General features: G+C 39.7%; 1 protein-coding gene across 1 annotated transcript in view; it reads right to left on the bottom strand.

Moving 5' to 3' along the window:
* LOC134670401 (5-hydroxytryptamine receptor) overlaps nt 1–14,919 on the bottom strand; it is a 181,365-nt gene that overhangs the window by 18,927 nt on the left and 147,519 nt on the right. The window lies entirely within an intron of this gene.

Genomic DNA, 14,919 nt, shown 5'->3' with positions numbered 1-14,919 from the left:
TCTACCTTGTTTCATTCAGAATACCTTCTTTCCGATGCGGTAACTAAACGCATAGTCTACTCTCTGACAGTTCTCCTGTCAAAATTTCAACCTTTTCACACCTTCATATTCACTATTTATGTTTCATAAAAATTCCGAAAATGATTCTAAAATACTAATTAAATTAGGAAGTGACCTATTTGAGCAGTTGGGGTAGACCAGGGGGATCATTTTGATATGCATGAAGCCAGGTTTGGTTCAACAATCTCCGCGCAATTTGGGTGACAAGTTCCGTTCAAGTGGCATACTCTTTAGACTTGTTTCTTCGAAACCAGCTAACCAGGAGGCAGGATATGCTAAACAACCTACAGCTGAGAAGGTACATTATAGTTTTACATAAGTGTCATACTCTGGTGTATGTTATTTTGTTGGAAATGCGACAGTCATGTTGTACCGGTTATCTTGTATGGAAAAACATGTATTTATCCTAGGCAAATACGTAGCATCGCTACAATATCCCCTCTCTCGGCAAAGAGGTTAAGCGCCGCTTAACCGAGGCAGCCGGGGTAACCGGAGAAAAAAAAAAATCTTTTCCCAAAAAATCATCTGGTCCAGTAGGACGTTAACTATACATGCGGACATATACATGTGCTCTATATTTATTATCGTTTGACACTAAACCTAGATTTATTTATTTAGTATGCTACTTAATATGTATCTTTACTTTACCTATATTATGTTCTAGAACTATAACGTAGACGTATACCTCTTAACACTATGCTGTGGTCAGATCATGACTATCACGTGTTTCACATTAGAAATCACAGCGTGTGGCCACCACACTGTGGTTTCTGCTACTCAACTAAAAAATATAACCTAGATTTCCTTTGAAATAGTCTTAAGTTGTATAATGTAGTCGCTATAGTTAATAATGAGCTAACTCTCATTTTGAGGCTAATTGATATCTTTTAATGCTAACAAAAATATTAGTTATCTTTGATTAGGCTAATTTATTCTAATTAATTAGTATATTACATGTATTTCTATTCCTAATTTAATGCTACCTATTGATATACTAATAGTTATGTTTTACTATAGCATGCTCTGCTATGCCTATATTCCTGCAAATACAAAGCCACTAGTACCCTAATATAATGTGGTTACTAGTTGGTAGTTTTTATTTATTACTTATACTAGCAATAGTGGAAGTTACTTGTAACCCGCACTTAAATCAAACTCCAATATGCAGCCAATGGGCTTGCATTAATTGAAAAAGAAAAAACTTGGTTTTCTTTTCCATGTCCTACTTAGTGTATTATATCCACCATAATTGAGTCACCCTGGGCCCTTAGGGTATGTAGTTACTTATAAAATTTGATTTCCTAGGAAATGCTTGAAACAAATGTTGACCAGTTGGGTCAAAGAAGCATGTATGCTTGAAAAAAAAGAATGGGCTAAATCTTAGTATGCCCTAATAATATAAAATAAATTGTTACGTGTGACATACACCTTGTGGGACTTTAATTATGTCCTTGACATGATACTTTCCAATTTTACCCGTGTCTATCTCCTGAAGATCATATACGACATCCGAATGCTTCTTAATGACTTTGCATTTCAGGAAGCGCGGTGCCAATTTTGCGGAGAAGAAGTGTGCTGCATTTGACTGTACAAAATTACGCCTCCATACGATATCGCCTACGCTTAGCCGTAGTTCCTTACGGCGCAGGTTATATCGTACCGCGTTTTGTTTGTACGCTTTGGTCAAAGCATCAGTGACGCGCTGGAAGATATCTGCCATCTCGTTGAGAGCAGTTGCTCTGTCGGACCGGTTGGAAATTTGGAGGTCGTCTAACGAATTTGGAATACCGCCCCTAATGGAATGCAGCATGCCATCCGTCATCATCTCTCGCCCCTTTGCCAACAAGAATGGTGTATGCCCCGTTACAATATTAATAGTGCTATTCAAAGATAGCTGGATTTGCGGTAGGTACTTGGACCAGTTCCTTTGGTCTTGTCCTACTAAAATAGCTAGGCAGGTCTCAATAGTTTGATTAAAGCGTTCTACTGTATTAGATTGAGGTGCGTAATATGCGTTATAAAATATCCTTGGTATTGAGTGTGTGGCACAAAAATCTTTAAATTGTTTACTTTGGAATATTGTTGCGTTGTCGCAGATTAAAACACATGGGATTCCCTCTTTATTTAAAATTTCTGATTCTATAAATGTAGTTACTGTTTTAGTTGTTGCAGTTCTAAGTGGGTGAATCCAACAATATTTTGTAAATACATCAACTATAGATAGTATGTAGACGTGACCAGAATATGATTGTACTAAAGGACCTATTAGGTCGATAGATAGAGTGTGTATAGGTTTATTAACCTTTTTCTGGTTTGTCATGTGCCCATGTGGAGGCTGATTTGAGTGTTTGTATGCTTTACACTTCTCACACGTGGCCACATAATTTTTCACGTCTGCATACATGCCTTTCCAAAAATAGTTTTCTTTAATTTTTGATAAAGTTTTAAATGTGCCAGGATGTACTGTTAGTTTTTCATGATTTTCTTTAATGCATTCTGGTATTAATTCTCTAGGCAAAACTATTTTCCAATTATTTTCGGTCTGTAAATTTGATATTGGTTTTGAATATCTAAATAGTACTTTATTTTTTATTTGATAGTTTTTATGAAATACTGGGTTTGTTTCTACATTTTTAAATAATTTATTATACCAATTATCTTTAGAACTGCAACCTCCTTCGAATATTACTGCCTCAATACGTGACAAAACGTCTGGTACTACGTGCATGGAGCCTTTTTTATGTCTAATTTCAAAGTCAAAACAAGATAACTGCATTGCCCATCGCGCCAAACGACCTGAAGGGTTGTTTAGCGTTTTGAGCCATTTTAGCGACATATGGTCGGTGACCACCACAAAGCGGCTACCTTCTATGTACGGTCTAAAATGATTTATTGAGTCCACTAATGCTAGGAGTTCACGTTCGGTTGTGCTGTAATTTCGTTCGGTTTTCGTAAGCAACCTAGAATAAAAAGCTACAGGGTGTTCTATACCGCTCAATTCCTGAATAAGTACGCTCCCGATGCCGACGCTTGATGCATCTGAATGGATCTGGAATGGTTTGGAAAAATCAGGGCAGGCGAGCACCGGAGCCTGGGTGAGGGCTTCTTTAAGCGCTAGGAATGACCTCTCTGCTTCCACTGTCCAGTCTACGGTGTCTCTACCCTTCTTCTTGCCAATTAAAGCTGTCATCGGGGCTATGATAGTTGAAAAATTTGCCACGAATCGTCGGTAATAAGAACAGAGCCCTATAAATGCGCGTAGTTGCTTAGCGGTTGTTGGGCGCGGGAAGTTTTTAATGCTATCTAGCTTTTGTGGATCTGTTAGTAGACCTTGTGAACCGACTATGTATCCAAGGTACCTAAGCTCTGATTTACAAAATTCGCACTTACTAAAATTTATAGTTAGACCTGCCTTGCTTAAAGCTTGAAAAACGTCATTTAAAATAACGATATGCTCTTCAAACGAATTGGTGGCTATGAGAAGGTCGTCACAATATGCAAATATCTTCTCGCCGTATTTATGGTGAAAAAGAGAGTCTACCAAACGTTGTAATTCACAGCCCGCGTTCGAGATACCGAACGGGACGCGTTTAAATTCAAATAGTCCGCGGTTTGGTACCACAAATGCACATTTTTGACATGACGTGCCGGAGCCGTCGACGTTGTCGGAGTCACATAAAGAAATTTGCCAGTAAGCCGCCGACAAGTCGATTGAGCTTAAATAACGTGTGCCACGTAAATTATCTAAAATTGAATTAATGTATGGTACGGGATATGAGTCCTTGACTGTGACGTCGTTAAGTTTTCTGGCGTCTAAACAAAATCTCCAGGAACCGTCTTTTTTTGGGGTCATAACAACGGGGTTAGACCATGGTGATTTAGATGGTGCTATCACGCCCAGCTGAAGCATCCGGTCTACTTCGTCATTTAAAGCCTTCAGTTTAACCGGTGAAAGCGGATAATATCGTTGTTTTATTGGTGGCCCCGTTGTTGTGATCTTGTGCTCTACTAGAGATGTTTTACCCAGACCTCGCTCCTCTGTACTGATTGACTTAAATTCATTTATTACTTTGTCCAGTTGAATTGATTCAAGAGGGGAGAGATCATGTTTTGGCACTATGGCACATAATGTTTTTAGTGACTCCGGCCTAAGTGATGTTTTCCTTTTTAGAAGGTGAATATCTTTTAATTTAAAAATATCTATTAATTCTAGTGTTAATATAGAATCCATGCCAAAAATGAAGTCATCAGATACTTCTGGGATTACCATAAACATTATATTATAAAGCATCCCTCTGAAATTGATTGGTAATAGGATTTTACCTATGACCTCAACGACAGAACGGTTTGCACAAGTCGCAGTTGTAGTGTAATTTATTAAATTAAATCCTAAGTTTAAGAAATGTTTATGGTAATTGTTCCCTATTATACTTAAATTTGCTCCTGAGTCCATTAGACCTGTATATATTCGTTCTCGTACCTCAAAATCAATGTAAATTCGGTTATCTCCTTCAACCGCCTTTACACCAGGAGTCACCGCACCTAAATATAGTGTGTTTGATATTGTTTTGATGGCTCCTGGTCTATCTAGTTTTTTTGGACATTGTCTGCTTCCGGCGCTGGTCTGCCCTTGGCAGGATTACATTTGTGGCAAGTGCTTGTAAGCACATTTTTCTGACCGCACTGAAAGCAAACAATGCCTGGAATAGTGCGGCATTGTTGGTATGAATGTCCCGATTTTTTACATTTTTTACAAGTAAGTTGGTTGTTTTTATTATTTACCTGTCTTTGTGTATTATTGCTCTTGAAATTTCTCTGATTATAAGTTTTAATTTCGTTAATTTGTTTTATTTGTTTTGTTGTTTTGGAATTATTTGTAGACCCAGGTAAGCCTGAATAAGCTTCAAAACGTTTGCCTATAGCAATAAGATTTTGGATGCTATTCGAGTCGTCGACAGCCAACAGGTGCCCATATGATGGCAAAATGTTATGTTTAATTATCTGCAGTAAGGTTGTTTCCGATAATTTTGTTGTCAGCCGCGCATTCATAGTTTGCATCTCCAATATGTAAAAATGTAATGACTGGCCTGGTGATTGTCGGTGCTCTCGAATAGTTTTTTCTAAAGTATAATCATTGTCTATTGATGTAAAAAACGATCTGAAAAGATCTTGCAATTCCGACAACGAGGAGACTCCGTCGCGTATGTGCCTATAGTAATCTAAGGCTTTACCGCTTAGTAAATCTGCAAAACATTTAAGCACTTTGTGCTCCGGAGTGTCTCGGCTACGTCTGTAGTCATCAATCCTAAGGAAGAAGTCGGTGACATCTGAGTCACCTGAAAATTTCAAACTCCACGACCGCAAATGGTCCTCGCGCAATACATGCACGATGCGTTCTGTACTGCCTGTAGTCCCCGTCGTAGGGGTTGTAGTGACTGCCCCTGTTAAGGTTGAGTTGGTTTGACGGACAAGGCCCGGAGCCCCCAAATATGGTAAAATAGACTCTAGTGGTTTTGGCGTGGATGGGCCGGGTAGGTGGGCGTCTGCAGCAGCACCCCGCGGTCGTGTATTGACATACGAAGGATTGAATCCTGTTAATTCACGAGTAGTGGTGGGGGGTTTGACTTCCCTCTCACCTGTGTCATGGAATTCGTCCCCTTCCTCCTCCGACATGTCGGTAAGATTGCTGCTTTACTTGTGTCAGGGTGTGCACCTAAGTATTATAAGCTAATAACACTTCGGTAGATATATGAAGTATTGAAGTAAACTACCACTATGCTCTCGACTGGAGCGTGGTAGAAAAAATAATTTGTGGCTAAGCGCTATGCTAACTATTCATAGTGTAGCCTAATAATAATTACAATAAATAATAAATTTGCTACTCTGTCACAAGTAAAGTTACAAATTAAATGGTATTGTATTTTTTTAAGACCAATAATTGCATTTAACTCTTTTTTTAACTGATACTAATTTTATACATTTATCTTATCGCTCTCCCAAGCTCACAGCAACCAGGTTGATATTTAAAACTTTTTTTCGGGCGCCATTGTCGTGTATAAAAAATGATGTCGTATATAAAAAATGATGTTGTTGTTGTTAAGAAATAATAAGGTTTTTAAGATGTCTAAATGATTAATGGAAGTGATGCCTCGGATAAGATCCGCAGTAAAACATTTCACCTTTGGAGTGCAAGGGTCCTCTTATTACTCTAACCTGGTTAATGGGAACTTGATAGGATATTGAAAAGATAAGACCAAATATATGACATGCAATTTAATACAATTCGCTAACTACTACAATGCACTCCGCTTTAGGGCGGGCGCTGCTCAGAATACAATCGGTTTCTCTAAACTGTCGGCGGTTATGGGGTGACACTATAGTAAACCTTAATCTACGATCGCGAGATGAACGAGACGCGGAGTCTTGGCCAAAACCTGGGATAAAAGTCTAGTGCACTCACGGGTACCGAACGTAGCTATCATCCACAGGCCCGCTGGTATTTAACGCAGCAGGCGGATCGCTGACGGTGGGCGACGGGCGTTCCTCAAGCTCCGGCTTTGGCAAGCCCGGGCGAGAACAACCCGCGGCGCTCAGGAGTTCCACAAGAAGAACCCGCGCGATGAGACCTTGGGGTCGTCGGACCGCGGCAAGGCTGTCCGACACACGGCTCGCGGGTCAAGGCCGTGCCCTACGGCTTGATGGTGGCGCCAACGTGATGCGCCTCGGAGCCGATAGGCCACGCAAGTGAAGGGGAGGCCTGTGTGAAGCACCTCGGGATCGCCAGACGGCACGCAGTCCACAGGCCCTGGAAACTGCGCCCTGCGGTGAAAACCAGCGTCCCCACGACGCTCAGCACATCAGGGAGCGCGCGGCGGCGCTCGGGGCAACACGACCGTCGGCCATGCTTGCGCTCGCCGGTGGCACGGAAAGCACTCGGTGGGCTACGCCCTTTTCGCACACAACACACACACACACGGCGCACTTTGCATATATCCCAATCTTCCACCGGCCAGGGCAGGCGGCGGAAGGGGGCGAGGCGGTTTATTTCGATATTCAATTAGGAACTGTATAAATGCTAGCGTGCCCCAGTACCAACTCCCCATCCATTGTCGATTCTAGCAAAATCCCCAGCCCTCCGTTTCGATCCATATCGACGCATCAAACGTCAAACCAACTTAAACCTTTTCCAAATCATATGACTCTCGAAAAAATATCAATGCTCATTAATACTTGTAATATTTTAAGTGGTTAATAATAATTACTAATAATTATATTTTTATCGTACGTTTTCTACCTTGTTTCATTCAGAATACCTTCTTTCCGATGCGGTAACTAAACGCATAGTCTACTCTCTGACAGTTCTCCTGTCAAAATTTCAACCTTTTCACACCTTCATATTCACTATTTATGTTTCATAAAAATTCCGAAAATGATTCTAAAATACTAATTAAATTAGGAAGTGACCTATTTGAGCAGTTGGGGTAGACCAGGGGGATCATTTTGATATGCATGAAGCCAGGTTTGGTTCAACAATCTCCGCGCAATTTGGGTGACAAGTTCCGTTCAAGTGGCATACTCTTTAGACTTGTTTCTTCGAAACCAGCTAACCAGGAGGCAGGATATGCTAAACAACCTACAGCTGAGAAGGTACATTATAGTTTTACATAAGTGTCATACTCTGGTGTATGTTATTTTGTTGGAAATGCGACAGTCATGTTGTACCGGTTATCTTGTATGGAAAAACATGTATTTATCCTAGGCAAATACGTAGCATCGCTACAAAACTTTCCAAATAAATTGGTATTCATGACCTTATTACTGTCTCAGAAATATTAAGTGTAGTGTTAAGGCGTATTCTGATTGTAATTACAGGTAATAAATTTGATCTTGATATGGATTGATCTGTCAGTTTTAAAAGTGACGTTTATGGTTAAATAGATATCACCAGTCACACTGACATAATATATCCATAACAAATCCAGATCAAATCTTAGCCTGTTATTAGAAACAGAATCTGCCTCCAAGTTTCAATTAAGAGAATACCTATAGATGAAAGTCCGAATTGGTTAATTTGTGCCATCGTGGCTTTGATCTCGGATTAACGATCTATTCAAATGGTAATCCTTATTATTAGAGTCAGACCAAGAAAAGTCTGCAGCGGATTTGATAGCCCACGCAGTGCAAATGTTATTTTAAACGTCAATCTTCTATGAAATTATGACGTATTGACACTTGCACTGCGTGGGTTATCAATTCCGTTGCAGACTTTTCTTAGTTCGACTCTAATGGTAACATTCCATTTCTAACCGCAGCTGCACTCCCGGTACTGAACGCGTCGCTGTCACTGTCAATTTTCATACTAAAATGAACAGTATTGCAGCTGCAGTTGGAAATGGAATGTCACCTTTATGGTGAATGACATTTATTTAATTACACAAACGGGTCTAACGCGATATAATTTCATTGTTTTTACCTTTAATTCCGACGTAGATATGTGTACAAAACGCAAGAGTTTAAAGTGTTATATGGTGAATGACATTTTTGTGTTTTTGTCGCAATTTGCATCATGGATCTCAATGCAACTTCTAAATTATCGGGGAGATGGGACAGTGGCCTAATCAGGCACTGGTCCTCCACTAAGTGCTACGGGTTACGCTCGTAGCGCGTAGCCACGGTTTCGCCGTATGTAGCGCGTAGTCGCTACGAACAGTGTACCCGACAGTCGGGTTCTTGGTGTTGAATGTGTTAAGGGGCTCACTGATTAACAGTCCGCCGGACGGTATTGGCCTGTCAGTTAGAACAAAATTTTGACAGTTCCGAACATCTGACAGGCCGATACCGTCCGGTGGACTGTTAATCAGTGGGCCCCGTTAGGTTTAGGTTCTAATATAGTTGTTTAAGTATTTTCTTATTACTAACAAACTATGGACACTTATTAGTCTGAAATAAATGCATTTTATTTTTATTTTTAAATTTAACTACGTTTGAGTACCTATTTGTATTTAATCCTAATCTTTAATTATACTTGGTCAAACCAGTCAGTAAATAAGAACAAAAAACTATACTCACCCTTTTCTTTTAGGTGCTAGTGTAAGACAAAGATAGTAGGTATGATTATCTCTGTCTACGTTTGAAATGTGACAGTCCTTTGACAAACTATAGATGTGTGTGCGCTTATGAAGCTTGCCGTCCGTTACAATTTACCTCATATATAAAATTAATCGCAGTACGTTCTAAGCCTAAGTCACCTTTAGGATTATTATTTAAGTACATTTTTACATTTTTTATCTATTCTGTTGTGCTACGCAAAACATTATAAAATATTTTATAAAGTCTGGACCGAATACCACATCGTTTAAAGAACACTTTGAACACGAAAGAACACGTTTAAAGAACACGTTTGAAGTCAAATCCACTCAATCTTTTCAAAGCACATTTTTGATAATCCCCGTACAAACAAGATATTTCACAAAATCAACAGAAAGTTATACATCCCCCGACGTGGGTCGCAACTTTGTTAATATTTATTTATGTAAATATGGCGGGTCAAACGGCGAAGAGAGTTTAGGAGGCGTGTTCGAAGTTTAAAATCTTGACTTGTTGTTGTTGATACGACACGAAGAAGAAAACAGTAGATATAGGCAACGTTCATGAACTATAGGGGGTAGCCCCAGAGCCACAGTTTATGGGCGAGTAGTATAAATTACAAGTTTAAGCTTACAATGTAGCCCACAAGATGGCATATACAATGCAGATGAAGTTTATAGAGGGCACCACTTGCTTTGGGGTGAAGTATCACTGTACAATTTATGTTTGGGGAGGTCCCAAGATGGCAGATTCTCCAACGCGCACGGACCCTATATAGTGCTCTGAGCATAAAAAGTGTGAAGGAAAGATAAGTCATACAGCATCGCATCTCGTTTTTACAGGATTATCTATGCGCTAGCCGCCAGCAGGATGTTAATTCCATGTCAGAGTGGAAATCTGAATTGGTGTCCAGGATCGAGTACAAGCGGTGGCCATAATCGTCAAGTCCCGTCCCTAGTGTCGTCAGTTGTGAGAATATGACCAAGAAGAAGAATTTTGACTGCAAATATGGATTCGCAGAACGTATTTTGCTCACGCCAATAAGCGCGAGCAAAAGTGACGTCTAAGAAAATTACTGGAGGTACTTACCTCAAAACTGATTTCCTTAGAAATGTCTTAAAATTTACTTACATCACTAGATTATGAACGAGATGCACTACGAGTTGTTCGTATCACAACAATAACAAGTCAAGATTGACAAATTTCGCATAGGCCTCCCGGAGTTGGTATTTTTTATACAATATCGAGACTTTGGTTAAATATACATTTGGTGCTGATGAGATTTTGCCGTGATATGCATTTGCTTCTTTTCCAGTACATATTATTATATTAAGACGGAGCTGTAATTTAGTTTTTCTGGTTTTTCCCACTGTTCTACCAAAGTATCTGATGTCAGCTGGGTATCCTAATTCCAAGAATTGGCGTAACCCAGTGCCAAAAAAAGTCTAATTGTGACGAAGGTGACTTCCATCTGATCCTTAGAGAATGTCCAATTATCCATCTTGTATATATATCTAGACTCTAGAGCGAAATCCTAAGAACTATGGTATTTTTGGATTGGTATTAAATTGCGAGAAAATCCTATTTCCGAATGGTTCCGGCGAGTTCCCGCCATAGTCACCCGTGATACGAATTGAGAATACCATCACAAAGTGTCAAAGTTAGCCTCCGTTTGACATATTAGGCGGAATCGAGTGCTACTGCTACAGAGTCACAGATGACGGTCACTAGATCGAGCATATGTAAAAGCACAACACATTGGCCCTCGTTTTGTAAATTTACTTTTACATCGATTTGTAAATATTTATTTATTTATTTATTTAATCTTTATTGCACAAAAGAAAAATCTTATAGTACAAAAGGCGGACTTAATGCCATAAGGCATTCTCTACCAGTCAACTAGTTATGTTAAAGTTTCAACCAATAATTAACATAATTAGTAAATAATTTACCATACAAGAGCAAGAGTGCAACTGGGTAAGTGATATATTTGATTATATTATCCACAATAATTAATTTCATTTCATTTTATTTAGTTGCATTAAACATGGTGCAATGGTTCAATGGGTAAACATCATAATATTGTGCTTTATGCTGTTGTTGTCTTGTACAATTGCTTATGATGCAATTAAGTGTTTTAGCTCCCTGTCTGTACTTACGAATTAAAAGTGCAAGTACTATCTACTCGAACGTTAGCTGGAAGATATCCTTTATAGGGGTTCGCCTTTGTACCTCTATTTATTTTCTATAAACTTTATGTGAACCTGTGTACAATTCTACTTCTAATATGTTTACCGCAAGTTCATAATGCGGGATCTATGCGAGGTAGTCTACAGTCAGAGCTCTACGTAGAGCAACTTGACCTACTCTATCTAGAGCGGTTTACGGCGGCAAATGGATGGGTACGCTTGATGTCGAACGCGAATATGATTCGATAGTGTTTGGCTTGGCGAATGCAATTCGGTGTTTCGGTCACTTGCAATTGAAAAAGGGTTTTTTGAGTAAACTGGGAATATTTCCTTGGATAGGTTAAAATAATGTAGGTGCCTAGGTTGTTTTCAAGAATCGAACGTGTGTGATTCAAATACACTCGTGCTAAGCCTGGTGTAGTGTGGGACTGACTATAGTCTGTATCTTTAGGCATTTAAATAAAAGTAAATAATATCAACGGATTAGCAAGCTGAAGTGGCAATGGGAAGGCCACATTGCGCGCAGAGAAGATGGCCGATGGGGTCGAAAAGTGCTCGAGTGGAGACCACGGACTAGCAAGCGCAGCGTAGGACATCCACCCATAAGATGGACAGACGACCTTGTTAAGGCCGCCGGAAGACGCTGGATGCGGGTCGCTTCCAACCGGTACGAATGGAGGTCCAAGGGGGGAGGCCTATGTTCAGCAGTGGACGTCTTATGGCTGAGATGATGATGATGATGATGAAACAATATCCTCCCTCAAATGGCCTCTTAAGCTTAAGTATCTAGTAAATTTTAAAACTTTTAGAAGCGAATCTGATGGGACAACGAGTTTAGATCACGGATAACTTTTGCTCTTAACATTGCATGCATTAAGAACTACACTGCCATTTTAACTACACAAAGACAAGTTTCATCGATATTCCGCATTAACAGATTGCAAGAAGTCACTCGTATTTCAAGAGAGCTAACAAGTTCACCAACTCTGCAAGACCGAAAACGATGTGTGAATCTAGAATTGAATTAATTAGATCTGAACTGCGAAGTCTGGAGGCCAATTCGACCGTACACTGACATCAGAATGATACTTGAATCATGTTATTAAAATTTAGGTTATCGTGCGTCTCGCCCGCGAACGACGAAAAAAACGACGACGACGACGTTTTACGGACGAGTAAAAGCGAAATGTCCGATAACTGAATGAAACTAATAGTTTGATGTCATTCTGATATTAAAAACGTTCGAATTGGTCTATTAGTTCATTCGCTGTAGTTTAAAACTATGTATTGTTAATTACGGGTCATTGTTTCATGGACAAGTAATAGTTTGTCTCTAGAATTGGAAGAAGTCGTAGTTTTCCTTTTATGAGTATCAAGTGACTTTTAACCACTATTATCGGTTTTGATATCTTATAAATATTTACTATTGCTGCTATACAATTTAGCTGCCCAGCGGCCTATAAAAAGGTCTCCTGTTCCATTGAGTTTTGAATCCTTTATTAAAATCGCATTTGTCTTGGCATGCTTTGATTCGTAGGCGGCTAGTGGATAGGTACATAGTCGAGCCATTTCCGTCAGTAGAAAAATCGGCAAATTCCAAAAACGAAGGCGCGAAGGGTTATTGTCCCATAGAAAATTTGAATTTCGCGCCCTTTTCTACTGACAAAGTTGTTAGACAGACTTTAAACAAATTAGGTATAATCGAGTAGTTTACTGCCAATGACCACAAAATGAGATTAAAAAGATATGCATGCAAAGCTCCGATGTGGTTCAAAAAAGGAAGTTCCTGAGCATTTTCAACTTAAATGCATTCCTATTAATTTATGTTCAGTCAATACTTTGGTAAATTCATAACAATTCCATTTTGACTGCTCATGTGTATATTAAATTCATAACGTTCTGATGAAGTTTTGCGTAATAATTACCAAATAGGCACGTTAGACACAGATTCTAAATAGTTCGCGTGTACTGTCGGAAACAGATAATTGGGAAGTGTGTGATGTACATACCTAATTTAGATACCTAGCTAGTTCAAAAGACATTAATTTGATCGCGAATAATTACAATAGACTAGACATGTGTGTATGCCTGTGTAATTTTACAAAGGGACCTCCCTTTAAGGTAGTTCAATTATAATTTTAAACAATTGAAGGCAAATATTAGTACTTAGATAACTTATGTAGTATTTAGCCGATTTCTAAATGTAAATGTTTCTCGATTTTAATAAATGTAGCATCACTGTGCAGTCACAGTGTAAAAAGTAACAGTGGTCCGACGGTCTTTGCTGTGTACCACAGACAAACCATCCTCCAGCAGACTGAGCATAGTCGCGCTACCCCCCCCTGCCACGCATACGGTAATTTCACTTTATGTTCGAGTCGAAAGTGTCTTTGTGTGACGTCCGTGTCTTTGAACGGACCAATCACGGCACGGGACTTCGCTCACCACCTCCCGCGCACCGCCGCATCTTTGGCATCATCGGTTGCATGAAATAATTGCTCTAAACTCGGTCTAGAGGATTCCTAGTCTATGCCGTGTACTGAGCTACTAACAATGCGATGACAGCGATGTATGCAGCTCGGGTGCACGCGACTCCCCCGTCACCACTCATCGAACGATTGTGGTGTACTAATGTAGCAGTGTGTGTGTGTGTGTGTGTGTGTGTGTGTGTGTGTGTGTGTGTGTGTGTGTGTGTGTGTGTGTGTGTGTGTGTGTGTGTGTGTGTGTGTGTGCTGTGTAGTGTTCGGTAAGGTAAAGGCCGAAACACTGTCAATTATCAATTTGTTACATTTAGTGGCAAAAATGTACAGAAGAACACAACAAGAAGTAATCACCGAAGATTGCTGTTTCTCGATCTGCCGATCCGGAAACTACTATTATACGAAGAAAAGCTCTAACGCGACCATTTCCCGGCCGCTGCTTCATTTTACGCTATGAAGGTTCTTGGTTTTGTGAAATACTGGTGGCCATTACGTTGACTCTTGTTACTGTAGTCTTCCAATATTGGAGTTATGTAACAAAGTTATTTTGCACAATTTTACGATGCGGTTTCGGGAAAATAGGAATTTCAGCTCATATTAACTGGAGTCACACAAAACGCACACAACACATCTTTTTCGCTGTCTATATGTATACCTATATGGTTCTCTAGTTGATAATGTAAAACATGGATGATATTTCGATGAGTTTAAATCATCCCGCAGTCTAAATTGCCCCCTGCACCTTGACAGACAACAATAAGAATGGATATTTAGTTGCGAAATTCATCCCCTATAGACTTTTAAATACGCGGAGAAAGTCATGGGAGCTAATTCCCTATATCTGTACAGTTTTAAATGCCTAACACAGATACTGTCAGCAACACGGAACGTATTTATCTGTAACAAATATCGCGAGCCACGCTGCTGACCGTACAAAATATCTGTATCGTGGCCATTCAGTACCTATCTGGCTGTGCGCCAACCGCCATTGCCAACATTCATATACTTGATTAGAAATAAAGCCAGTCAACTACAAAATAATGTTTTGTTCGTACAATGTTTACAAACACGTTTATGTTGTTTTGTTAATCAGTGAGCCCGCA

Source organism: Cydia fagiglandana, chromosome 13 (genome assembly GCF_963556715.1).
Source record: "Cydia fagiglandana chromosome 13, ilCydFagi1.1, whole genome shotgun sequence".
NCBI lineage: Eukaryota > Metazoa > Arthropoda > Insecta > Lepidoptera > Tortricidae > Cydia > Cydia fagiglandana.
Note: the sequence above shows the minus strand (reverse complement) of the source record. Positions and strands in the feature narration are given on the sequence as shown.